The 27,254-nt window shown below is 41.5% G+C and overlaps 1 protein-coding gene across 1 annotated transcript in view; it reads right to left on the bottom strand.

Moving 5' to 3' along the window:
• Positions 1-26,126, bottom strand: part of LOC139689563 (carbohydrate sulfotransferase 1-like) — a 72,241-nt gene extending 46,115 nt beyond the window's left edge. The window contains exon 1 of the mRNA XM_071586720.1: positions 25,751-26,126. The gene's annotated coding sequence lies outside the window, so the exon portion shown is untranslated. The remainder of the gene's footprint in view (positions 1-25,750) is intronic.
• Positions 26,127-27,254: the final 1,128 nt, after the last annotated feature.

The raw sequence follows: 27,254 nt of genomic DNA, 5'->3' as shown, positions 1-27,254 counted from the left end.
TACGAAGGTGTACGGACGGACGACCAAAAGAGCAGACTCGAGTTTTTGCTTGCAAAGACCATCTGCAACGCCACCGCGACGATTTCCCAGCCCCCTTACAGTGCCAACTTGACACCAGAAGACCATTTCCTATTCCCAAAAGTGGATTCCTCCCTCAAATAACACCACCATGGGGCCGACCCTAAGTACCGCCGTCAAAGAAGCTTGCACGCATAGTACCCTTGAAAGACCTTCCGGAATTCGCCCACCAGGGAGCCTTCGAGTCGACGCTCAAGGGGTGCATTCGTATTTTGAGGAATTTCGAGGCATTGTTGCAATATGTTAAAAAAATCTACTTTTCCGAATATATTTCCAATATTTTTCCACAAACCATACTACCTTGATCAAAAAGTTCCCGGAATAACCACCGTGTGGCGCTCCCTTCGTTCCGATTTGAGTTCTGTTTTTTTTGTTAAATTAGTACATCTGTTGTTGATATTCCCTTTAAATCTTAGTGTCATAACTTGACATTTGCAAAAGTTACGTAGCCAAGAGTACATCTATCTCTGTGTGTGTTGGCGATTTTTTACAATTTCAGAAATGGATTTAAATTTGCAACAACGAACTTGTATTAAATTTTGCGTAAAAAACGGATTTAGTGGCGCACGGACGTTGGAAATGTTGGAAAAGTGTTTCGGCAACGATTCTCTAAAAAAAACGGTCGATTACCAGTGGCACGAGCGGTTCAGAAGTGGTCGTGAGTCAATCGAAGATGATGAACTCAGTGGCAGACCATCGACATCGAAAGTCGGTGAAAAAATTGATAAAGTAAAAGAAATGTTGGTCAATAACCGCAAATTAACCATCAGAGAAATAGCGGAGGACTTGAACATTGCCTATGGATCCGCCCAAGACATTGTGGTTAATGATTTGGGTTTCCGTCGTGTAGCAGCAAAGTTGGTGCCAAAAGACCTCAATTTCATGCAAAAAAGAGACCGTGTTGACGTCGCAAAAGACATGATTTGCGCGGCTGAATCCGATCCCACATTCATCAAAAGGATCATTACTGGAGACGAGACGTGGGTTTATGAGTACGACACGCAATCCAGACATCAGGCAAGTGAATGGCGTTCACCAAATGAGCCGAGACCAAAAAAACCACGTCGTTTTCAGTCAAAAAAGAAGGCAATGCTGACGGTTTTCATGGATTACAACGGTGTAGTGCATCATGAATTTTTGCCAGAAGGCCAGACAGTAAACAAAGAGTATTATTTGGGCGTTATGAGACGTTTGAGTGAAGCAATTCGCCGAAAGAGACCAGAAATGTGGGCAGAAAACTCGTGGATTTTGCACCATGATAACGCACCGTCGCACAGTGCTATCATTATTCGTAATTTTTTGACGAAAAAAGCAACAAATACCATCCAACAGCCACCGAATTCACCTGATTTGGCTCCCTGTGACTTCTTTCTGTTCAATCGAGTTAAAAAACCATTACGGGGAACGCGTTTTAGCAGCCGAGAGGAAGTAATGGAAAAATCGCAGGAAGCACTGATGGACATACCGAAAACCGAATATAAAAAATGTTTCGAGGATTGGATCAAGCGCTGGCATAAGTGTGTTGCAGTCGATGGGGATTACTTTGAAGGGGACAATATAGATTTAGATGAATAAACTTGTATTTTTAATTTTCTGAATAAATTCCGGGAAATTTTTGATCAAGGTAGTACTCCTTGATCAAAAAGTTCCCGGAATAACCACCGTGTGGCGCTCCCATCGTTCCGATTTGAGTTCTGTTTTTTTTGTTAAATTGGTACATCTGTTGTTGATATTCCCTTTAAATCTTAGTGTCATAACTTGACATTTGCAAAAGTTACGTAGCCAAGAGTACATCTATCTCTGTGTGTGTTGGCGATTTTTTACAATTGCAGAAATGGATTTAAATTTGCAACAACGAACTTGTATTAAATTTTGCGTAAAAAACGGATTTAGTGGCGCACGGACGTTGGAAATGTTGGAAAAGTGTTTCGGCAACGATTCTCTAAAAAAAAACGGTCGTTTACCAGTGGCACGAGCGGTTCAGAAGTGGTCGTGAGTCAATCGAAGATGATGAACGCAGTGGCAGACCATCGACATCGAAAGTCGGTGAAAAAATTGATAAAGTAAAAGAAATGTTGGTCAATAACCGCAAATTAACCATCAGAGAAATAGCGGAGGACTTGAACATTGCCTATGGATCCGCCCAAGACATTGTGGTTAATGATTTGGGTTTCCGTCGTGTAGCAGCAAAGTTGGTGCCAAAAGACCTCAATTTCATGCAAAAAAGAGACCGTGTTGACGTCGCAAAAGACATGATTTGCGAGGCTGAATCCGATCCCACATTCATCAAAAGGATCATTACTGGAGACGAGACGTGGGTTTATGAGTACGACACGCAATCCAGACATCAGGCAAGTGAATGGCGTTCACCAAATGAGCCGAGACCAAAAAAACCACGTCGTTTTCAGTCAAAAAAGAAGGCAATGCTGACGGTTTTCATGGATTACAACGGTGTAGTGCATCATGAATTTTTGCCAGAAGGCCAGACAGTAAACAAAGAGTATTATTTGGGCGTTATGAGACGTTTGCGTGAAGCAATTCGCCGAAAGAGACCAGAAATGTGGGCAGAAAACTCGTGGATTTTGCACCAATGATAACGCACCGTCGCACAGTGCTATCATTATTCGTAATTTTTTGACGAAAAATGCAACAAATACCATCCAACAGCCACCGAATTCACCTGATTTGGCTCCCTGTGACTTCTTTCTGTTCAATCGAGTTAAAAAACCATTACGGGGAACGCGTTTTAGCAGCCGAGAGGAAGTAATGGAAAAATCGCAGGAAGCACTGATGGACATACCGAAAACCGACCGTAACTTTTGCAAATGTCAAGTTATGACACTAAGATTTAAAGGGAATATCAACAACAGATGTACCAATTTAACAAAAAAAACAGAACTCAAATCGGAACGATGGGAGCGCCACACGGTGGTTATTCCGGGAACTTTTTGATCAAGGTAGTATATATTCCATCATGTGTAAATATAATTGGTAGTCATTATATGTTAACTAATTTCATGCATGCATAAATTATCTTTATCAATTTGACATGAGTATATAATTACATAAATTCAAACGTTGCATGCCATTTACCCAAATTTCAATTTCATCTCACTTTATTCCTCTTCCTGAATTCCATTTTGAAGTTGTACTTCCGGCTTTCATTCATATGTTTTCAAACATTGTAGAAAAGGAATTTTTCCTCTAATTACCATGAGAGTACAATATTTTTTTACATTATTTAAACCCAGCTTTCATTAGAAATACAGCCAGAAATCTGCAGCTCTGATCCTCTGAAATATAACGGATCAACCGAGAAAGTTCTCGGAACACTAAATAAAAAACCTAGCCATGTTGTTCTTTCTCTCGTACGGAAATACGTCCGCACTGCATTTGTATTCTGCATGCCAGAAAACACTCTTTGTCTCGTAAAGCCTAACTAAAATAATTTACAGATTTATCACCTGCCCTAATCTACTTTACTTCAAAACTTTCTTCTCCTTACTCCCTCTACTTCCCTCGGCCACTGTTTATTACTCTTAAAGTGTGTCACGAATTTTAGATCTAGCAGAGGAGCGGATCACCCCTCAGCCGTCATCCGTATGCACGAGGTCTGTTCAAAAAGCATCGCGACTTTTGTGTTGTTTCAAAAATTATTTATTTATTCATCAATATTTAATTTGTGCCCTTCTAAGTAATCCCCATTAGATATTATACACACGTGCCAACGCTTTTTCCAATCCTCGAAGCACTTCAAAAAATCATTTTTTGTGATCTTTTTCAGCTCCTCCTTCGATGCAGTCTTTACCTCGTCAATCGTAGCGTAGCGTCGTCCTTACAATTGCCTCTTCAGTTTCGGGAACAAGAAAAAGTCACTGGAGGCCAGATCTGGGGAATACGGCGGCCGCGGCCTCATTAGTGTGTTGCGCACAGGTAACGATGTGTGAGCAGGGGCGTGCAAAAGCCAATTTTTGTTCTTCTACAAATCCGGGCGTTTGTGGTGGATTGCTTTGTGCGAATTGGGCATAAGTTGCAGGTAATATTTCTTATTTACCGTTGTACCCAGTGGCAAGAACTCATGATGCACCACACCCCTGCAATCGAAGAAAGCTGTGAGCAAAAATTTCACATTCGACCGAACTTGGCGCGCTTTTTTCGGTCTTGGCTCGTGCTGCAGCTTCAATTGGAATGATTGGGAGTTTCCACATCATAACCATAAACCCATGATTTATCACCAGTTGTGACCCTCTGGAGCAAATTTGGGCCGTCGCGGACAGAGTCCTACACCTCATTAGCAATGTTAATGCGTTGCTGTTTTTGGTCCAAGTTGAGCAATTTTGGTACGAATTTCGCGGCGAACCGTGTCATGCCCAAATCATTGGTAAAAATCAAATGACACGAGCCAATCGATATGTTTAGGCCCTCCGCAACTTCTCCAACGGTGATTCGACGATTGGCCAATACTATTTTCTTCACTTCATCAATGTTTTCGACTGATGTTGACGAGCTCGGGCGTCCGGCACGCTCTTCGTCGTTCACATCTTCTCGGCCCTCTTGAGAACATTTTGTCCCACCGATAAACGTTGCTTCGGTCCCAAAGATCGAAGACAAGTCAAAACACGTCCAAGCAAAGTAACTGAGCATTCAAAATGAATGAACTTTTCGGCATAAGTGAGAAACATAAGTACCAACATAACGCCACAAAAAAAATCGAAAATCAAATATAAGCAACCCGTAAAATGTCAAAATTCGCTTTACTTTTTTAACAGACTGCGTATATCATCGCTACTGTGTTTCCACAACCTGATCACCAACTCAGACTTCATTTGCGTCAGCCTGTCTAACCTCAACGGCCAGGGGATATTCCTTTTCTCTCCACGTCTGGTTGCGCTGCGTTGCGTTACAGACAGTCAGGGTTTTGCACAACTCCTATTTATTTTTGTTCATCATGGCTTTGACATGTTTCACGTACTTAAATTTAAACAGCACTTAATTTGGCAAATATCAGTATTATATTTTAATTCAATTTTTGTTGACAGTCACTCCTTTTATCACCAGGCTCGAGTACTTTGCTATCTAAAAATCTGAGCCCACTAGCGACCTTCATTTATTTCCTGTCTAGACTACGGGTTTCAAGAATGGACTACGCAGTTATGATCGCCATTCTTTACTTTGAACCATAGATTAACTAAACAATTGGATAAAGAGTATTTAGCTATACTGTTTGAAAAACTACATCGACATAATCTTTCACCTTGAAAGATATCCCCAATTGATTTCTTTAAGTCTAAAACATCTTCAAGGCCCTAAAATTGATATTTGCATGTGTTGGCGTCACATACTACAATCACGTGTAACTGTATAACGATATCATGAATTAATCAAAGATATAATTAAATAGTAAAATAGATTCTCACATATGCCATTATGCGCAAAGTGCATTGATCTACAGGTACCTGTATAGTAAGCAATAGAGCAAACGTAGCCTCGGCGTCGTTATGTTTGGTTCCCTCCTTTTCTCCCGACACATCGCGGCGAAATCAATCCTAAATTAACAAACAGCAATAAATATTCTCCGATGCCATTGTTACTTACACAAGAAATAAAACGGACTGCCAGACACTTTCAAGTGACCTCGTGATAATGGTGCTTGCTAACAGGGTCTCCAGTAAAATCTGAAAAAAGGCTGAGTTATGTGTAGCAGGGAAAAACAATCCATTGACCCAAAAACCTATACACTCATTGAGACAAAAATTAGCAAAGCAGATCAATGCAAATGGTTACGAGTTCCTTTAAGATCGAATTAACCTGGAGAAAACAAGCTAGGAACACAAGAATTGCACGTGAGACAATTCGTTTCATCACGGGATTCATGCGCAAATATTGGAACGAAACATTAATTAAGTGGGGCGCAGTGATTAAATTTCACTTCGAACATTTGGGTATTTCTTAACTCTTTTCGTGAAAAATCCTGATGACTTGTATTGGAAATGATGCATTGGGAACCGGTGGATGCACGACTTCAGTAACTAGATTTGAGTTAACCGTATGAGTGCAACGCTGACATAGAGGGAACATTGTAATTGATCCCAACACCTCTTATAGAACATTGACTCGGATTAGTACACTTAATTGCGCAGTATGAATGTTTATACTTACTCGGGCATAAACTGTCGCCGAAAGCGAAATCGTAATTCTAACTTCTACTCAGGTAGCTGCTGAATTATCGTGGTGCAAAAAACAAGTGACGTGTACAAGGTACTGTTCGTCTTAGTGCGCCGCAACTCCCTGGCGCTCGTGGGCACCCCGAGCACATTCGCCGCGCTGCCGAGGGCGCGTGCGCGTCGGAGGGCGCCTTCTGACGCGAAGGGACGACTGCAGAGGACTCATCCGCCGCATTATTCCTCGAAGACAGCGGCGCTGGCGATTCCTTGGAGACATTCTCGGCGGCGTGCGCACGTCTCGCGTGGGTTGGCAGGCCCAGTTGAAGGGGGGCAGGAGAGGGGACCGCCGCCGCGTTGGGCGCCGAAACCATCGCAACCCTCGATTGCCGCTCCACAACTTCCACTTTCAACGGGAGCCCACCGAGCGAAAAGTAGCACCCCTTGCTCCAGATATGTGGCACCATCAGAAGAGACCACTTTAGCGTAACATGCACGTAGTATATCTGGCTACACCAGCTTTCACAATGGAAGGGCTTTTAATGAAGATGATTCACCGTACAGATATCATTCCACGCCTATCCATTGCTATGAGGTCGATTCAGAATTTGGCCCCAAAGAATTACGCGCCATGACTTTCAAAGAAATACTTGAGCAAGTAAGTAGGTACCCGGAAGAAAGCTCCTTTGAGGCATGCGCGTACGACTACCCTCTCTCCTCCTCTGTACACACACACACACACACACACACACACTCCACCCGCCGAACCTTCGGAATTTTTCGACTCTCTCTTCACCGCAAATATTATCTCACATTTAGCATCTTTCATCATCACCCCTACTCCATCCTTCCTCTCCTCTCCTCGCCCACTCCCCCCACATTCTCACTACATCCCCATTCTCTCTCTCTCTCCCTAAGTTTTCTTTGCTCGATTTGCCCTCAAATCAAATACTCTTCTAATTCTATTCCTATCCAAATTCTCCAAATCCATACCTATTCCCCTGTGTAAAAGCCTGAGGATTTTGACCATTCAATGCCACGCGCCATGTCAAAACCCTGACCTGTTTACGTCTCCCTTGGCTCGTGGGTGAGTTCCTCATCGTTATAGTACGTGCTACTTTTGCCACCACAATTTTTCCGAACTTACTCGCAGAATCCTTTTATTCACTTTCAAAATAATCGCCGACTACATTTAGCCAGGAAGTCTTTTATCTTCGCGTTCTTCCTGCATCTCGCGCCATGGAGTGGATTTGCACTGCAATGTTTCTTACGAGGTTATCTCCGTTTGAAGAGAATGACTGTCGAGATACGCACACCAAAAATTAAACTCTCGAAAACTGTCGAAAATGTTATTGCAATATCATGTATTAAGCGGGTTAAGTCATTTAGAGCATGCAACATCAAAATAAAGCACACAACGGAAAAAAATAGCCTATTTAGTTTTGCACGAGTTACGTGTACATAAGCCAGCGACAATTTTCTTTCGTCTTATTATCATTTCACTCCTGATCAACCATTATTTCCCATTCGGCAGGTACGCCCCTGGCCAGACAATAATGGGATCCTTAATGCATCGTATTGATACATTTTATTTGTATTCGACAAGCCCGATTTCAAACTTATCAGAAATGGGACCATTCCTTAAGGCATTATAAATTGATAACATGAATCATTAAGTCTTGCTACTCACTACGCTATACTTGCGTTTCTCAAACAAAACACTGCATAAAAATCACGTCAGACGTAAATATAACCGATGCAGTAGTCAACCTCGAACACTGAGCCTTTCACAAGATGTTCGAGAAGTAGCGGCAAATATTCTTGGGGTGGAAGATTTTCCCAATTTCAAAAAATGTTCTCCTCTGGGTAAAATGCCTTGGACTCCTTAGTGAGGGAATTATAGCTGCGCAAAAAACTGACTCAAAAGGAAAAATGTTCCAACATCATGCTCCTTGTTTCTACGTACACCACGATTATACGGATACATCTGTAACGTGGCATTTGGCAGAAATAGTTGTTGATACGACAAGAAGCCTTCATTTGAAAAATACGCTTCTGAATAATGTCGATTGCCTTCCGCCGCTATCAGCCTAATTAAGATTAAACAGTCTCTGGGGGACGTTCGTTGGAGCTCAAATTAGTCTGCATTTATCATTTGTAAGATTATTCCGATAAGGTTTAACTACGCACTACGTTAATGAAGACAATTTTCATTGAATTACAATAAATTATCATATCATATAGTGTGAAAAGTGATTAAATGTTAATACAGTAGCTTAATTTTAGCAATTTACACCAATTTTGATTCCATGGCTCAGCTGTTTTTCACAGCATGCATTTATATCAATAAGGTATCGTTCAAATTTATTCCCGAATTATTATTTAGGAAAAGAAAATGAAATTAATTAATGACGAAAATTAATGCATGCGTTAAATGCAGACGCAACTTTTGGCAATTAGTACTGAAGGAGGATATATTCTCTTCTTCCTCGGGTACATGTGTTGTAATTACGGTGCCCGTAGTTTTTTGTTTGTTTTCTTACATACATTAGGCAACATTGGCTCTCACTTCCCAGTTGAAATTTGCTAGCAGTGAATCTTAGTTTTTTTTTAAATATTGCTGGCATGTTTTTGTTGCTGAATACGCCCACCAGAGAGTTCGTCCAAATTAGGCTGTTTATGGTGGAGTATAAATCCACATGAGTCAGAAATGTATTTTTTAAATTAACAATTTATGTCTTGGGAACATCATTTTTATCATAATAAAGGAGATTAAATATTCTACTAATTTTGTACGGAAGCACTTTTTCGAATACCTTATAGTGCATTGGGCGCATCTACATGCATTGTTTCTAGCCGAAGAAATTTCCGAGTTGCAGGTTCTATCTCGAAAAATTTACGTGATAATGTGGGGCATAATTTGATTGAAGGCGTGATATGGATGACAATATTGCGGCGTTTGTTTTAAACAGTATTTAATAAAGTGTTATGTCATGAATAATTTAGTAAGAAAAAAAATTGTTACCGTAGAACAATACGGGTGAGAGAAGTCTACAAATGATGACAATGGATATGATAACGATTATAACTCCTCAACTAGCCTTTGCTATAGTAAATTACGATAAATAATTGAAGAATTATAAGAAAACTAAGCAAAACCATTTTCCCCAGATGACGCTATCTGCTTTTTCAATCAGATCCCTAAGATTCTAATTGGGAAAGAGGGCCCTTGGTCCCGGGCAATCACTATCAAAAGATACATAGGGTACATTTTGCAGTTAAGCATCTCTTGGCTGGCAAGCAAGCATCACTCATCTGGTTGATGAAGTGCGACTTCAACCATGCGCGTTGCAGTGGTTCTTCTATTTCAGAGCGCTTAAGAGGACCACATCGTGGTCGAAATACACACATCCGCTTTTCCCGCCTTTGTGTTTCCTTAGTTTGATCGCGCTATTTCACATCCCTCCTTTATTTTCTAAAAAAATTCTTCTTTTGACTGAAGAACTTTATTGCCCACCATTTTCAGTTTTGACAACGCCATCAGGCCATCCAGTGTTTGTCCAATTAATATTCCCGAGTGTTGGCATTGCTTTTATGCAATTCCCGAGTGAGTAAGTGAGTGAGTGAGTGTGTGTATGTTATTCTCCCGAAGTAGGTCCCTGGGCGTCTGGATTAATTTATTCGCAAACCTATTCGCTCTCTTCCTAAACCTAGCCGGCCCCTGGCGAGGGGAAAATTTCCCCGCAAATCACTTTGGGCTGACCAAGGTGACCGAGTGTGTATGCATTCGTTAGTTCCCAGGCAATAGGATTAATTTCCGGAAAAATATTTCGTCATTTGCTCTCAGCTGATTCAGACAATTTCTGCCATGATTGCCTAAATTACAAGATACTGTGAAATAGTTTACATAATGTAAAACTAAACGCCAAACGTAAAAAAATTGTAAATGATTTAGGCAGTCAAACTTGGTCTGCTAAGGTGTAATGCTCGTTAGGCAGCATTGCATACGCCCGGGAGCAGCAACGAGACCACTACTGGGTGACTGAGAAAACAGTTTGTCATGCGCCTTTAAGTGGCATGGTCGTCTCTGAATGCGGGCCATTACCCCCCATTGCAGAGCGTGTAAAAGCGTCAACTTTCAATGACTATTCGTATGGAAACGAACGTGATGTGGCCCATCTCACAATTCGACGAAATGCATTTGTAACTACGAATGGTGACTTTTTCCAACTCAACGTCATTCATTTAAGATTTTCCTAAAACCTCCTCGAGGAACAATTAAGATTCCAATCACTCTAACGATGCGCTTCGAAGCGCACCATACTGCCCTCGCTTCGGCTCGTTTGGTGCTCGCATCAACCTCTTCGGTCTGGAGCAGTTGGTGCGAGCGATGCGACGGCACATCTTACATCGCCGTGCGGGGGGGGAGGCTTCGACGAGCGCCGTCGCGATGGTCGAAACGCACAATTGATGCCTACGCAAACGATTCTAAGCATTTTCTTGGTTGCTCGTGAATATATTTTGGATTCGATTTTTCGTTGCAATAACTCCGCAATTGAGGACTTTAGGACACGTTGGCATGAGAGCAGAAATGCTCCAGGTTGTGTCACTCGGCATCAAACCACAGATTCAGAACGGTTTTTATTTGTTTGACGAAAATATCGGATCTCTTCACCGCTTCCCGCTTGATCATGTTCCTTCATGACTTCCCTCAACACCTCCCCACAAATTCTCCGCCCTAAACCCATACTTGAACAGGCAATCCCCTGAAGACTGATCGTCACGACTCGCAAGCAGGTCAGAGCGAACTTTGAAATTTCAAGATAAAGTGGAAAAAAACTCCTTTATTTGAACAAGAAACGTTCCGCTTAGCATGAAACAAGGTCCCCACTATTCAGGTTCATTTATATGGAAATTCTTATGTCGCAAGTCGAATATTTCCGCGAGGGAATCCCGCTGAGTACAGGGACCGTTACAGACAGATTTCTCTCCGTCTGCATTTCTTTCAGAGCAATTCAAAATGTGCACTCTCGCTTCAAGAGGGGGTTGAAGGTGGAATTTTCCCCATCAGTTAACGCTTCAAAGGGAGGAAAGTATGACGGAGGGCGAAACGTGTATACGACCACCTTATCAGTTATTTATTTGACTCACGATCGATTAACGGTGGCGGGGGTGCTAGCTACACCAAATTATATTCCTCCAAAGAACAAAGTTATGACAGGAAGAATTGTTCGTTTCAATCGGAAGGACGAACAACATTAAATGTCAATTCATACTCCAATAAACCGCATGAAATCAGTCTCCAGACACATTTCCCAATAGAAAGGAAAACTTGGGTGGGTGCCCTGCTGCGCCAAAGAGTAGACTGACTCCCTTTAGTACTACGTAAGCGCCCAAAACGTTCTTCCACAGAAAGGCGACGCTCTGTAGCCTGAGCCTCTCCTCTTCTTTGGGATGAGAGCACACACACACAGATGGACGACTTCCAGGACGCTCATCATCCTCCGTTGCTTGGCTCCAGCGGCGCGCCACCCAAGCAACAGATATGCCACTCTCACCCAACTGGTCGGTACGCACAGTTTCACGGATTCCAGACGTCATGCTCCAAGCGTTATGCGCGCAAGAACTAAACGTCTATCTCGGATACAAAGAAGTACAGGCTGCCTTCCGAACATGCAGGATGCCTTCCGAAATTAATGCAATCAAATTCCGACGAGACTGCGGGAGATGCCGCGACTTTTAACGGAGTCATCCTATAATAATATACATTTCAATGCCACAATTTCAGAGTGCAAAAATCATTCGCCGGGTTAGAATCCCGGTCTAGACGAATGATTTTTCCACTCTGAAATTTTTGCATTGTAATGTAATTATCTTTAAAAATAATTTATTGAACATAATTGCATTCATGTAGACGACATATTCCCTCATTATTTCTAATCTTTTTGGCCTAATGTGTTTACCGCAAAGGTGTTCTACGTATTCCGTCCACCTTAAATGAATTTGTTCTGGATCCGTTAATAGCATTTCGACCTTCTCCCATTTGATCGGTCAACTTTTTCCTCGGTACATACAGGGTGCGTTCCGAAAGTAATGCAATTATTTTTTGAAAGTAATTTATTGAGAATATTTGCTCAAACTCTTACGATTCTTCTAAGTACTGTCTTTGGGCCTCTATATATTTTCCCACTGACTCCGCCATGACTGGTACGCGCCCCGCGCTGGAAGGCGTCTTCGAGGACCTCTCGCAAGATCTTCGCCACGGCTGATTGGATCTCTTCTATGGACATAAAACGGGTTCCTTTCAGGGCTGCCTCCTTAATCCGAGGGAACAAAAAGAAGCCTGCTGGGGCGGCGCCAGGACTATAGGGAGGGTGGAGTAGCTTTGGCACCTGGTGTTTGGCCAGGAACTCGCAGCGCGTTGTGGCAAAGCGGGTTGTCGTGATGGAGTTGCCAGGTAGCGGATATATAGTTTCTCGTCCTGATAACCCTTTTTCAGAGTCTTACCAGCACATCCACGTAGTAGGCAGCGATAGCTGTGAGTCCTTGAGGTAAAAACTCCTCATGAACCACTCATTATCCGTCGAAAAATACAATGAGCATTGTTTTCACTTCCGATTTGCTCATTCTTGCCTTTCTGAGTTTGGGGGTCCTGGTCGGTGTGCTACTCAAGAACTTTGGCATTTTGCATGTTGGTCGTATTCAAAAACCCATGTTTCATCACCAGTGATGACGTTGTCCAAATACTCAGATTCATTTTCAATACGTTGCAAAAGTTCACTTGAAATTTCCGCTCGGTTGGTCTTTCGTGACACGATCGGCGCGCAGAGCTTTACAATAACCTACGTCCTGCTGCCGCTTCCACAGCTTGGAGAGCACTGAGACTTGTTTCGTGGCAAAGTTTAGCGTTCCCCCCTCCCCCCACCTACTCCAAGTGCATTGATCCCACTCCGACCAATAGGAGCGGCGCGGGAAGTTTAATTAAATTACTTCCGGAACGCAAACTGTAACTTCCTTCACTGAAATGCGGCCAACCCGGCTGTTGAGGTCGTAGATAGGTAAGAGTGGTCTCATTCGACAGCCGGAGTTCTAAAGTTTTCCCCCACCCCAATCTGTCGCCATCATACGTTGGAGCAGTAGGGAGCGTACGTGTGCCGTCGAGGCCTACTTTTCAAACGGATTTTCTGTGATTACAACCCAAAGGGCCTTCCGAAATCGCCTCAATGTAGCCCCGTTGGGCCCTGCCCCGGAACGGAAATCAATTGTTACATGGGTCACTACGTTCAGACAAACCGCGAGCGCGAAAAGACGAAGAACTGGAGTCCCTCGGCCCATCAGATCACCTGAGAACATTGAGGCAGTGAGAGCCTCCGACTTGCCACCCAAACGGCGTTCTGCGCGCAAACATGGGTCAGCCCTTGGACTTTCTGATCATTCAGTGAAGCGAATTCTTCACGATGACCTTCATTACCATCCTTACAAGTTGGCGATTGTTCAGGAACTCTCCGAACGTGAATTCAATTTTCGAAGGAACGCACGAGAGGCTCTCCTCGAAAAGGTTCCCGAGGACGCAACTGTGTTCTTCAGTGGTGAAGCCCATTTTCATGTGAGTGGATATGTCAACAAACAGAACAGGCGCTCCTGGGCTGACACTAATCGCAGAGAACTGAATCAAATACTTTTGCATACACCTAAAGTCACAATGTGGGGTGCAATTTCCTCGGTCGGTATATTTGGTCCCTGGTTTTTTGAAGAAAATGAGGTCACCGTGAGGGTGAATTCGGACCGGTACGTAGACAAGTTGGAGGAATTTTTTTCCCACAACTTGATGCACTGGACTTGGGGGACATTTGGTTCCAACAGGACGGAGCAATGGCTCACAATGCCAAGGGCATCGATGACTGTGTTGAGGGAACACTTCCGTCTATTTAAAATAAAAAACATGCGTCTATTTAAAATAAAAAGTCCTTTGCTTTGCCACAAGACAAAGAAAGAAGGGCATATAATTTAGCATTCCGCTTCTTTGTTTAAAAAAGGGCCTCTCAATGCTGACACTGATATCTATTATCATTTACCAGGATTTATAAAAGATAATAACTTACAGTAGATGTTAAAACCTATGTCAAAATTTTTTAAAATCAAGAATTGTTTCTGTGACCTAAATAAATATTTTTCGTCAAGGCACGACAAACAGTAATTTTATTATAACCATTGGTCAAAATGTATTCATACATTTTTGTTTTTGAACGACACTTCTCATATTTTACCATTGTAAAATAACGAGATGAAAAACTAACACATAAATGAAAACAGAGAGGAGTTTTAAAGCAGACATCAAGAACATGTCCGAAGCGTCGACTCCAAAGAGCCCATACACGCTTGATGGCATTTCGTGGAGCAATCGCCCAGTTTTTAATTTTATTCTGGGAAATTTACACCAGGAGGCAAAAGGAAGGAAGGCGTTTCAATGCAATCGACAAGTATGAAATCGCCCTACAAAATAGGAAAGTAAATACCCTAAATAATTGGCAACACATAATGCACATTACATTTTTCTACACATTGATACATAGAATTATAAATGAATTTCAACCTAAAGTACTTCAAGCGAAGCACAAAATAGTGCAATACCGAGTAGCCAAAGGAGCTTGTCTAAGGTAGATCCAGCAATCCTGGCTTTTTTGGGCGAATCCATTACTGAAACAATACATTTTGATAACGGAAATAAGCCATTAGGTATTTTCCAAGTATCCACAATTCTAAATATTGCAAATCAATGCCGTTCTTAATTAGATTGATGCATAATGACGATCTGTCACATCTATTCTCTCTTGGTGGGAGGAGATGACGATTTTCTCAATACACGACGTTTTACCCCGAATTTTTCTGCCGATTATCAATAATTCAGGCGTCACGAATCAACGCTTAACCTACCAGTGTCATTATCAAAGTGGTTCCCACTGCAGTTTTGGTTTTTACCAGCGCCCGCACTCCCTGAGGTCAATTAACTGATCTTCCACTGACTAAAAGGAACACCCACATCACGGGGAATTCCCAATTGAAGTATCATTTAACTGAATTTCTTTCAATTGGCTTCCACCCCGTGTTTTAAGAAATGACTGGAATATCTTAATTCCAGAATTCATACCAAGATGGTGCTTCACTCGCATTCTCACCGCAGAAATGTCGCCCGCGCGGGCGAGCTGCCAAGTCGGCTCGACCATTGTTGGATCAGAAGCCGTGATTGGATTTGACGGGCGTACTTCTGATGCCGAAGAAACACACGAACGTCGGCGTTCCTTGTTCTTTAAACGTTCTGGATGCCACGAATAACGCCCAAGGGAAAAAAGCAGGAGTAATCGGATGTGTTCGTTTGGCAGCCGAATGCAGAAGCAGCAGGCGAACGCCGGGCCCCTCTTCCCCCCCCCCCCACCCGCCTATCGGAAATGTTGGCGCGCTTCGAGCAGGGGAGGGAGGGAGGAGGTTGGCGGCGGGGTTCGCCGCGTCTCTCCGCGGAGGGCAGGGCGAAGGAGGTCCATGGAACGTGGCACGATTTCGAGGGAACGGTAATGGAGTGGGCGGGCGTACTACTTGAAGGAGGGAGCACTCTTCCAGTACGTATTTACACGACTTACCCCCCTCTCCGACGGAAGACCACGGAAAGCAATGGGATTTATAGCCAGGCCTCACTTGGAATGTGTTGCTTCGGGATGCTATGAGATAAAGCTTCAGTTCTGCCAAGGGATCGCAATCATGGCGCGACTGAGCGCGGTTGGTAGTTCATAATCACTTCCATTGGAGCTCCACGCAACAATTACTAAATTCGATCGATTCTATAAATAATATTTGTTTACTGGTGGGATAATTAAGAGAGCACGATCGGGGGGTGGGTAACCTAATCTTTAAATTCCGTCATTCTGGTTAATAAAATCATTAAGAAACAGGAGCAAAGGAAAGGATAGTAATGGCAAAGATTGACAGAAATATGATGCCTTAGATCACAGAAAAGATGCTTAAGAGTGTGAATGAAAGAAGGGAATGGAAAAAATAATAGTATGCAAATGCGGAGGGAAGAGTGCGTAGAGAGCTAATCAATGAACGATAACCATAGAAGACTACGGAAATCGGGCATATATTGTAGATAAGTGGAGTGATGTGGAGACATTTCAGAGACCGGATAAAGTACATGAGTTATAAGAGAAGGTGAGAGAAATGACAAACACGGTGCGTTCGGAAAGCCGCTCCTATTGGTCGGAGTGGGATCAATGCACTTGGAGTAGGTGGGGGGAGGGGGGACCGCTAAACTTTGCCACGAAACAAGTCTCAGTGCTCTCCAAGCTGTGGAAGCGGCAGCAGGACGTAGGTTATTGTAAAGCTCTGCGCGCCGATCGTGTCACGAAAGACCAACCGAGGGGAAATTTCAAGTGAACTTTTGCAACGTATTGAAAATGAACCTGAACATTTGGACGTCATCACTGGTGATGAAACAAAAGAAGGTGCTGTTTCACCACGATAACGCACCAGCACATTCATCCGGAGTTGTCGCCGCCAAACTGCATGAACTACGATATGAATTGCAGCCGCACCCCCCGTATTCACCCGATCTGGCTCTCTGCGACTTTTTCTTATTCCCTAACATGAATAAATGGCTAGCGGGAAAAAATTTAGCTCAAACAAGGAAGTTACCGCCGAGACAGAGGCGTATTTTGGAGAGTTCGACAAAACCTATTTTTTGGAGGGGTTTCCAAAATGGCCGCAACGTTGGGAGAAGTGTATCTTTCTAAAAGGGGAGTATGCTGAAAAATTAAAGAAATGTTTTTGAAAATATGGTTTCTTCATTTCTAACACGGGTACTTATTGAACCGCCCTCGTCCGTAGAACACCTTTATGGTAAACACATAATGCCAACAGGCTTAGAAATAATGAGGGAATAAGTTGTAAGATAGGATAGTTTTGACCCAGGAATACAAGACAGCGAGATAGAGAAGGCGATAAGAGATATGAAGTCCAACAAGGCAGATCGAATTGATTATTATACTGCCGGAGATTTACAATAAACGCTCCGGAAAAAACAAGACAGAGATTCGCCAGACCTCCACGTAGTATTTACGACGAAGGAATCTGGCCAGAAGTGTACATTAGATCAAGATCAATCAACATCAGGAAAAAGAGTTGTGAAGACTATATGATAGCAATGTTAATTTACCACGCAGAAAATATACGAGACACTAGTAGTTCTAAGAAATGAAAATGCAAGGTTACATAACAGGACAAAGAATTACCTAGGCGAATATCAGATTGGTTTTATAACGGCAGTGGAACGCGCGACGCCACTGCAGTGATGATGACATTAATAGAAAGGAACATCGATTATAATCAGGATGTGTCGGCGTGCTATGTCGATTTTGAGAAGGCATTCGACCGAGGCGAGGGGGCAAAGTTGTCGCAGAAATAGCGGAATATGAGAGTAGAGAGGAGGGATAGACGACTTATCCGAAGCTGGTGCATCACATCACTCGGGAGGGCAAAAATGTAAGGGTAGCAGAGGGAGAATCCGGAGGGTCGGTTATCAGCAGGGGAGTGAAACGGTTTCCCGTTATCGCCGTTACTTTTGAATACGTGCAAAGATACTGTCAAGGGCAAACGAGAAGTGCTGGAGATGAGGATTAAAGTGGGCGGCGAGTTGATTAAGACAGGCTTGCAGACGATGAAGCAGTAGTTAGGCAATCAAGTCTGTTTGCAGTTACTAATTAGTGCCCTACAGGAACAACGCGAGAGGTATGTGGTGAAGATTGACTCCGAGGAAAGGAAGTGAAATTCTCGAGGAGTAGGAAACCAAAGTTAAATATTGAAGTAAGATGGAATTAACTAGAGCTGGTGGGGCCATTTGCGTAACTAGGAAGTGATTCAGAGGGAGAGGGGCGTGATTGTAATTAATAAAAAATCGTAAAAAATTTAGTCAAACGTGGAACACCATTACATTCTGCGCGGGAAGAATGCCAAAAATAGTTATAGAAGATGCTTTGGGAGATTACATTTCACTAATCCTAGAATAACTGGCTCCTACCGAAAAACTTCCTATCGGAAGTGATTTTCACCTTGCGAATATATGTTAGGCCCATATAAGTAACTTTTTTTGGCCAAGCAGCCCGCAAGTCACCGCTAGCGTGTAATTAAGGGCATTCTTGATTGAATCCCGTATAAATAAGGGTAATTAAAAAAAAATCTGAGTTTAATTTAGTCTTGATTACCTCATTTAAAAGCGACTTGCACTTTCTGAACACATGAGGGAAAATGCATCACTGCATTATCGGAGTCACTGCAGTAGAAAAGGCAGAGTCGATTGGGAAATCGAAGAAAAATAACAAGACTCCCGCAGGAAGGAATCTAAATTTGATGGCTTCAATGTTTCTGATATTTCAGTGGCATTTCAAAATAATTTACTCACATGCTTAACATTTCATAACAAATCCATAAACTGTTGGGCATCACGCTGGGTGAAAGCAATACCATGACTATTCTTAGAAATTCACCAACCTTTTCGCCAATGTATTTCGCATCATATGGTCGCGTTGGGCTCCGGGTCTCAAGAGTTGCGATTAAGGGTACTGTTCGCTGCTCCTGCATTGTGACTGCACGGGTCGGGTCCAGAGTCGCAGCGACGGCAGGCGGCTAATGGTAGTCATCCCTACAACACTCAAGCGACCCGTGAGTTTGCATTTGCTAAGAGATGAGTCGTCTAAAAATGTGATTCGCATTCGTACAATCCGAGCGAGTCGTGCAATACGTAGGCTACTATGACCGACGTTTAAGCAATCTCATATACATTTCCCACGGAATGGTGGAAAATGAAGAGCCAGAGCCTAATACGCGTAAAAGTTATTCAGAAAACATTTTTTGAATGATCAATGCGAAAGCACGGTGAGTGCGCGAAGGTCTAGATTGATGCGCTCTGCTCCAAATGCTTGGGAGAGTACAGAAAGTCTCCGATCTTAATTTCTAAGCTACGCGGAAGGCGTGCACTGCAGTGGATTTAGGCCCGGGACTGGAGCTTTAGGAAGGCAACCCCACAGTGGAAACCACACTAGAGACCGTGGAAGCCAGAGGACTAATTCTTTGCTACCGCTCCGCAAGTAGTTTGGATTATGAGTCCAGATCAATGCGACTTCTTCACTGATTGAAGGATTCTGCATGATCGGGTTTCACCGCGTCTTTGTTTGATGCTGACAACAGTTTCGCCGAAGTTGCATTCGGCGTCTTCAGGTCGGAGATGAGGGCCTCGGCATCGACGTCATTGACGGCCCTACGCGAGCGCATATTTCACCGTCCCGGTGGGCGAAACCCACCTTTACCAGAGCAGTTTCTTTTTCCCCGATGTAGGCTTTCCCACATGAGCAGGGTACTTGGTAGACCCCTTCGTATAGGTCTTTCGGAATTTTGTCCTTCGGTCCAGGAAGAGCGCCCGCTATTTTCTTGGTGCAGTTAAATCTTGTCACCGTCATGCTTTTTCAGGACTCTGGCTGTCTTCTCGGATGTTCCCGATACGTAGGGGATAGTAGCGTATGCGTTTGGGTCCGGTTCCTTCTGCTTGATGGAATTGTCCCAATCCCGTCTTCGCCTTTCTTCCCTGGCGGTCCTTTTAAGAACCATATCGTTCCAATAGCCGTTTTGTTGTAGTGCTTTCAGGAGATGTTTCTTTTCCGTTGGCAAAGAATCGGGGTCAGAAATTTTATAGGCTCTGTGAACTAGTGTGTCCACCACAGAAGTCTTCTGGAGCGGGTGGAGGTGAGAGGCTGCGTTAAGATAACGGTCAGTGTGCGTCTTCTTCCTGTAGACAGCATGTCCCAGCTTCCCAGCACTCTTCCTCGTGACTTACACGGCCAAGAAACGTAGTTGGTTGTCCTTTTCTCCTTCCATCGTAAATTTGATAGAGTGATGTTGTGAGTTGAGGAACTCAAGGAATTTCTGAAGTTCTACTGCGCCGTGCAGCCAGATGACGAAAGTATCATCCACTTATCTTAACCACATCCTAGGTTTTTTCTCGTACTGGTTAAGGGTCTTCTCTTCAAAATACTCCATGAATAGGTTATCGTTTTCTTTCAGTTTCTTCAGAGCTCGTCTTATGGCAGTTGTGATATTCGCCTTAGGTGGTCTAGCTTTGCATAGAATGAGTGCTACTTCTTCCCTTATCACATCAGCATCTCCCTTTGGAAGCATTGCATCAAGCACAAAATAGGGTTCAAAACAGTGACTGCCAGAGTGCATTGGCATGATTTTTGCAACTTGCGATGTCACGTTCATATAAACCTTCATTGTTTACTTTTCTTCATAATTATCCACTAGTATTAGTTTTAACGTGAGCGTTTTAAAGAGAACTTTTGGAAGGTCAACCAGATCAGGTAAATGAAAAAGAAAAAATCAAATCATTCGCTAAAAAATACATGGGAGGCTTTATCTAATAATTCACTAGCAACGGTATAAAATGTACAAGCTATTTTAATTATCCATCATTTGCAACAATCTGCTGGTGCTATCCCATAAATTACTACTACAGATAACCACTGATCTGCAGTATCATTAATGGGAACACCTTGAGAGTCTGCTTGCGTGATCAGAGGGCAATCTGCACTCGTAATACTTGTTGGAGCATGGCAGCTCTAGTGGTAGTAGCAGTTGACAAGAAACTCAAATGATGGACCTGGAGTCATTAATGAAAGTTTGATGTTTACGTTTCAACTATAATTTACTTGAACTCACAAATACTTTTCTCCGGCTCCAAGTTGAAAATTAATTGTTTCGCCAACAACAGAGAATATTATGCAGGAAACACACATCTCCATTTACTACATCATAAACAACCAAAAGTAATTTTTCCAATTAAATCTGTCACAATGGGACAGTCATTTAATTACCTATGACAATCATCCCATATGAGGGAAAATATGGTCTCATGGTAAGAATGTGTCTTAGTTTAGAAATAAAACAATGAAGGGCTAATGATTATTATTGAATCACCAATTGTAATGAGGTAATACTTTCACTTGGCACGGACTCAGGGTTTTTTTACAGATCTTTCAGTAGTGGTTGATTGAAAATAGGAAGACACTTCCCTTTTGCTTTTTATGTAAAAATTCAACTGAATGACATCTGGCACGATAGACACCTCAAATAAAGATCATGAGCTTGTTGGCAGGATTTGCCATAGGCAGAAAACAACACTCCACTAAGGGTAGTTAGTGTTGGTAGGCTAAGACACCAAATTACAGTGCCCACACACACTATTGTAAGCAAATATGGAAATGGGGATGAAAACTCACAAAGTCAAGATAAACAAGGTCGAAACTAAGTTGTCTGAAGTTCAGGGAAGAAAATCTTCTGGTAACACTGGGGAAAGATACACTAGAACAATAGAAAATTTTGGTTGCCTAAGCAGCAGGAGTGGATCGAGATGGTGTGGTGGCTAGCATACTGGCTTCCCACCCAGAGGGCCCGGGTTTCAATCCCAGAGGCTGCAGATATTTTTCAGTTGTATCTCGATCCTAACTTGAGGTGCTTTGAAGAGGGTACGGTACTCTGAGTGAATGCTCCATCCATCGGATGGGACGTTAAGCTGTGGACCCCTTGGCACCTTAAGTAAAGAGTATGCTAATGCCAATGCCGGGTTTTTCTCCACCCTTCATCCTTCCTGTCCATCCCTGATGGCACAAATGACCTCAGCTGTCGGCCGCCCCCCTTAATTCCACTACTAGCAGCAGGATCTTCAGTGGTGGAAGAAGACAGAGATATATTATGAGCAGAAAAGGAGTGATAAAGAAGGCTAAGTATCAGAAGAAACAACTACTTATGGCAAACAGCTCTAGCAGCAACATTCGCAATTCGTTAAGAGTTTGCTTCCCCACAGATGTGAGACTTGGATGGTAGGAGCAGCAGGGAAAAGATTGGAGGAAATGGATATGTGCTGCAACAGAAGAATTCTGAAATAGACAGAGTGACAAATGGAGAAGCACCGAGTAGAGTGGGTGAAGAGAGAAACTGACGGAGGGCACTAACAAGGATGAGAGAATGGACATTCCCTGAGGTAGGATAGTTTGCTGAAGATTACAATCATGAGGAATCACAGAGAAGGGCCAAGCATGATGTATGAGGAGCAGGTGATGGAAAATGTTGGCGCAGGGAACTATGAGGGAAGGGATGAAGAGATGGGTAAATTGGAAAAGGATGGACTGGAGAGCTACAACAAAAAAACCCTCGGATTGATAATGCATTATGACAATATTTCATAATGGGGAGCGCTTAACAACTGGGAATACGTATCGGACTGAATGAACAATTATAACTCCATTTGCACAATATCTTAGAGGATGCATTTTGATTCACAATCTATTTACATACGCATCATTTCATGCAGATCAGAAGACAATCCAGATATTAAAATGAGAAATCAAATGGTTTGTCATATAAGATGGGAATTAGCAAATATGGAGGAAGTGAAGATAAAATACATGCATTGACCACAGAATGCACCAGGCAAAGAGGCATTCCAGCAGAGGGAGAGCTAACAAAACAATAGAGAAAGTAAAGAAACACTCAAGTAAAACATAAAATTAGTACATGATTCTCTCTGGGATTCTAAGGCATGAACAATAACAAAAGCAAAAAGGGGACTACAGCAAGGGCCGGAAGAGTGGCGCTAAACAGGAAGAATTTAGATAGTTAAATGTAAGGATTGAATAAGAAGAGATTCAACTAAGATGACTAGGAGAAGACGGCTGATCAATGGGAACTCTGGAAAGAAGAGGGGATGGTGAATATCCTGGTAGTGTGCTATAATCAGACACATTTTGGGACAAGATGGCCCCTTATGGAGACAGTCACTGAGGGTGAACAGGGCTAACGACAGAGGAAGAGCCCCACTGTGGGACACATGGAACAAACAATGACATATTCAAAGAAAAGAAATGTGCAGACATGAAGAGGCAAGCAAATGGTACAATGACTGATTAGGGATATGAATCAAACAATTCTTGGGGTCGATAACCTGCTGTGATGATAGCCAATGTGCATTCTCCCCTCTCCTACAATCTAAATTGAAATTTAACTCAATGCAATGGCTCCAATTATCTTGAAACTCTCTCTATATTCTTCAACTGCATTTTACATACACCCGATGGTATCAGGCTTGGCTATATTGAAATTCATTTCAGAATTAAAGAAGAATACTCGGTATTTTCCACAAGACTTTTTATTGAGCACAACTAGTTTCAACACATAGGAGTCATCCTCAGTTTTTGGCTCCTTTACATTTTACAATTATGAGCTATGTTTATTTCATTTCACCTCAACGGTTCAGCGAGGGCCAAAGGTGGGAATAGAGATCTGCTTTGAAAAATTCAGTGGATCAGAGGCTGGTTGTGGATCCAGTCCAGGATCCACTTTTATGAAAGGGGGTCAATAACTTTATACTTCTGAAGCACAGAATAAAATTAATACCTTTTATACACTAACAAGTAAGTTGTGGATCATTCTTCAGCTCCACACACTTTCATGCCACACAAAATACCTTTTCAAAACACCTTTAAAATCCACGAGTCTAGGAAATGCATTCCACATTCCTATCTGCTAAGGCATAATTCATCTTCCTCTATTCAGAACGAAACTGATATTCATCTGAAATTGTCCTTTTCTCTGTCATCAATTGATAATTCTTGGTACTAACTCTGGGCATTATAAATTAGACTAATGGCTCTAGAAGCCCTCACAGATGTCACATTTCCCTTTATGGGGATAAGGATCAACACTATCCTTTTTTAAGTCCATGAGTCCATACTGCTGAGGCACGATACCTCCTGTTTTTTTTCAATTTATCATACAGTAGCAACTATTCCATCAGCAAATAATGGATTTAAGCTATTCTTGACTACTTTGCCATCCCTTTTTATACGTAAGCATATTGACTTAATACATTTAGCACCCTAAAGTTTCTCTATTAACACTCTTCTCCTTATCATAATATCATTCTTTTATGAGATTTTCTGACTTTAAAATGAAAAAAAAGAGTACAGTTTTACCTGTTTCCTATTAAACATTTCACTTTCCTCAAAAAGGCAGCATATTCTTGCACTGCTCTTTCCACCATGTTTAAATTTCTGCCATAGCTTTTCCCCATAACATAGACATAAATAACTCTTTATACTTTCTTCTCCATAAATCAATGTTTTAACTAAAATTTCCTTCTTCTGTCTTAATCAACCATCCTGTAATCAATGGCTTCTTCATTACTTGCACATGAAACACTTGTCATTATATTACATTTCTCATAATTCTAAAACCTAAGCTCCTTTGGCACATGCAGTGCTCAGACAATACTCAGCCACTGCTTTAAAGTGACATTCATACTTAAGGTTTTACATCTTCTGATCATTTTTATGGATTATAAATGGCTTGAAGGTACTCTAAGATGCCGGCAGTATGAAGGCAATCACTCTTCAAGACTTTTAAGCAAATGAATTTGAAGTGCGAGTTGAAATGTCATGATAGAAACAATTCAGCGATCGAGTAAAAACCGCTGGCCCATGTATTAAAATAGTATCTACATATGCCTGACTCAGAAGTAAATGTAGAGGACATCATCTAAATATTTGATATAAATTCAAGGAAACTTAACAGTATATAGTATTAACTTAACAGTACTAGAAATAAATGAGAAACATAAAAATGAGAAATATAACATGGAATAAAATTGGGATAAGCAACACTCACATTTTTCAAAACATATTTCAGAATTCGAGAATTTATATTTTCAACAAATTTAAGTGTACACTGCCCCATGCCACCTATACATATTACATATGCATTAAAAAATAACAAATTACTGAAATTCAAATATATTTTTTGAGGAGTTAAACATAAAAATGCAATATTGAAGACCAGCAGTAATAACTATTTTATCAAACAAATATAAATAAAAAATTGGACAAATTAATGGTATGATCTGTTAAACATGTAAATTTTAAAATGAATAACTATCCTGACCCATTTTGAAGTCAAGAGATTCGATAAAATGTAATTACTCCCAATCTTCTGTCATTAAAACAATGTTGGGACTGTTTACTCCATATTTTCTGAACTAAACAACCACAAGCAATGATTTTTTAAACCATGGCCGACCAGTAAGCTGAAGAGGGCGTTAAATATGTTAATGAAATAACACAGAAAGTATGATTCCCAATGTTATTGGTTTTGTCTCCTACTCATCTCATTTGATATGGGATCCTCTCATCTATTCATGAGATATGGGATCCCGCCGCAACAATTAATTTCCCATAACTATTAATCTCCCCAGAGCTATGAAGTGCCGTCGAAAGAAAACCTTAAAAGTACTCAGTTAGGAAGTACATATTTTCAATGCGTTTTTCCTTTCATTTTCGTGCATTGAAAGGTTACGTTACTTGTTACATTCGCATGAGTCGTATTAATTATGTTTATAAAGGAAAGAGTGAAGGATTACTTACACTTCCTCCAGGATGACACCAATATGCTCCTGTTCTCGAGAAGAATGACCTCATCGGTGCTCGTGTCGTCTACAGAAGAAAGAAAGACAAAAAGGGACACGAACGCACGATTTGTTCTCCATCAGCTCTTCACAATGGTAACAGGATATTGCATTCTGATGAAACTATCTCCCGCGAAATTCCATTTCCGGGTGGAATTGTAGTTTTAGGGACATTTACTATTACGATTGTATACGAAATTAATTCACACTTAAAATTTATAAAAAAGGATCACGTAATTTTAATCGAAAGAAGCCCTAATCACCAAAACTCTCCTAACATTCACCCTTCACGCATGTACACTCATCCATTACGATCTAACGGGATCAACTGCTACTTACGGTACAGACGATACAGCTGTCAACAACGATCACACTGCCTACGGAAAGATGGGACACTACGTGTTCCGTAATTTCGCGTCGTAAATTTTTCGAGGCGATGCTAACAACACGGGAATTTTTAACGGCGTTTTAATGAACTAGGACGTCAGCATAAGCGGAAATTTCAAAATGTTCTATTGAAATGCTCACATGATACAATTTATTGTTAATAACTCTACTTTGATGCAAAATCACCATTATAAAACTCTAATATCGAGAATTCTCTCAAAATAGTTATAAATATATTGGAGATATAAACTTCTGGTGATGTTCCCAATGAATATTTAGTCATTGTCCTACGGGAGAGAAATAAATTTAAAAAATGCTGAAAACAAATATTCCTGAAAACCTGAAGAGATCTAACCTACAATTTCATTGTTAATTTTTACGAAACAAAAATTTGAATGCCATGCATATCCATATCATAAAGTTGGGTGGCTACATGGAAAAAATCACTTTGAACCAAATCTGTGATACTAGAAAAAGATAAAAACAAAATAATATGGAGATGTGTTGTGTGCAGGAGCCTTAAGTTACAAAGGGGAAAATCCAAGAAAGGGATGAGAGTTGAATGATTTTACTCAACTTAATTTTATATCAATATAAAACAAGCCTTCGAAACAAGGGAATAAGCCTATAAAAAGATGAGCTAAAAATATACCCTGAGTTAGAAGATCAAGGTGATTCACTCAACGCAAGGCATGCTTTTTAACCAAGTATCAAAAGCCCCTACAAAAACCATTACGTACATCAAAGCTTCAATGTTTCAGAGAAAGTGATTAACCACTGTTAAAATCACAATGGCAATATTTATCAGAAATTAATAATTATAGGTTTGAGGCACCATCATATATCTGGCCCAACTTTTGCATTGAACCCTTTTGAATTGTTGAAAATAACCAAATAAGCAATATTTGCCAAGTGATCTGATGCTAACCATTGCAGAGTATTCTATGAAAAGAACACTAGTTTACGACAAAATATTCAAATAAGTAAAAATGTAGCACATAACACTTTTTACCAATCATATATTCTATATAACCACTCATAGTACGCTTACCCTAATGATCTCTTCTTAAAACAAA

The sequence above is a fragment of the Hetaerina americana genome, unplaced genomic scaffold (assembly GCF_022747635.1).
Source record: "Hetaerina americana unplaced genomic scaffold, ioHetAmer1.1.p SCAF_25, whole genome shotgun sequence".
NCBI lineage: Eukaryota > Metazoa > Arthropoda > Insecta > Odonata > Calopterygidae > Hetaerina > Hetaerina americana.
The sequence above is the reverse complement of the archived record's forward strand: the minus strand, read 5'-3'. Positions and strand labels throughout refer to the sequence as shown.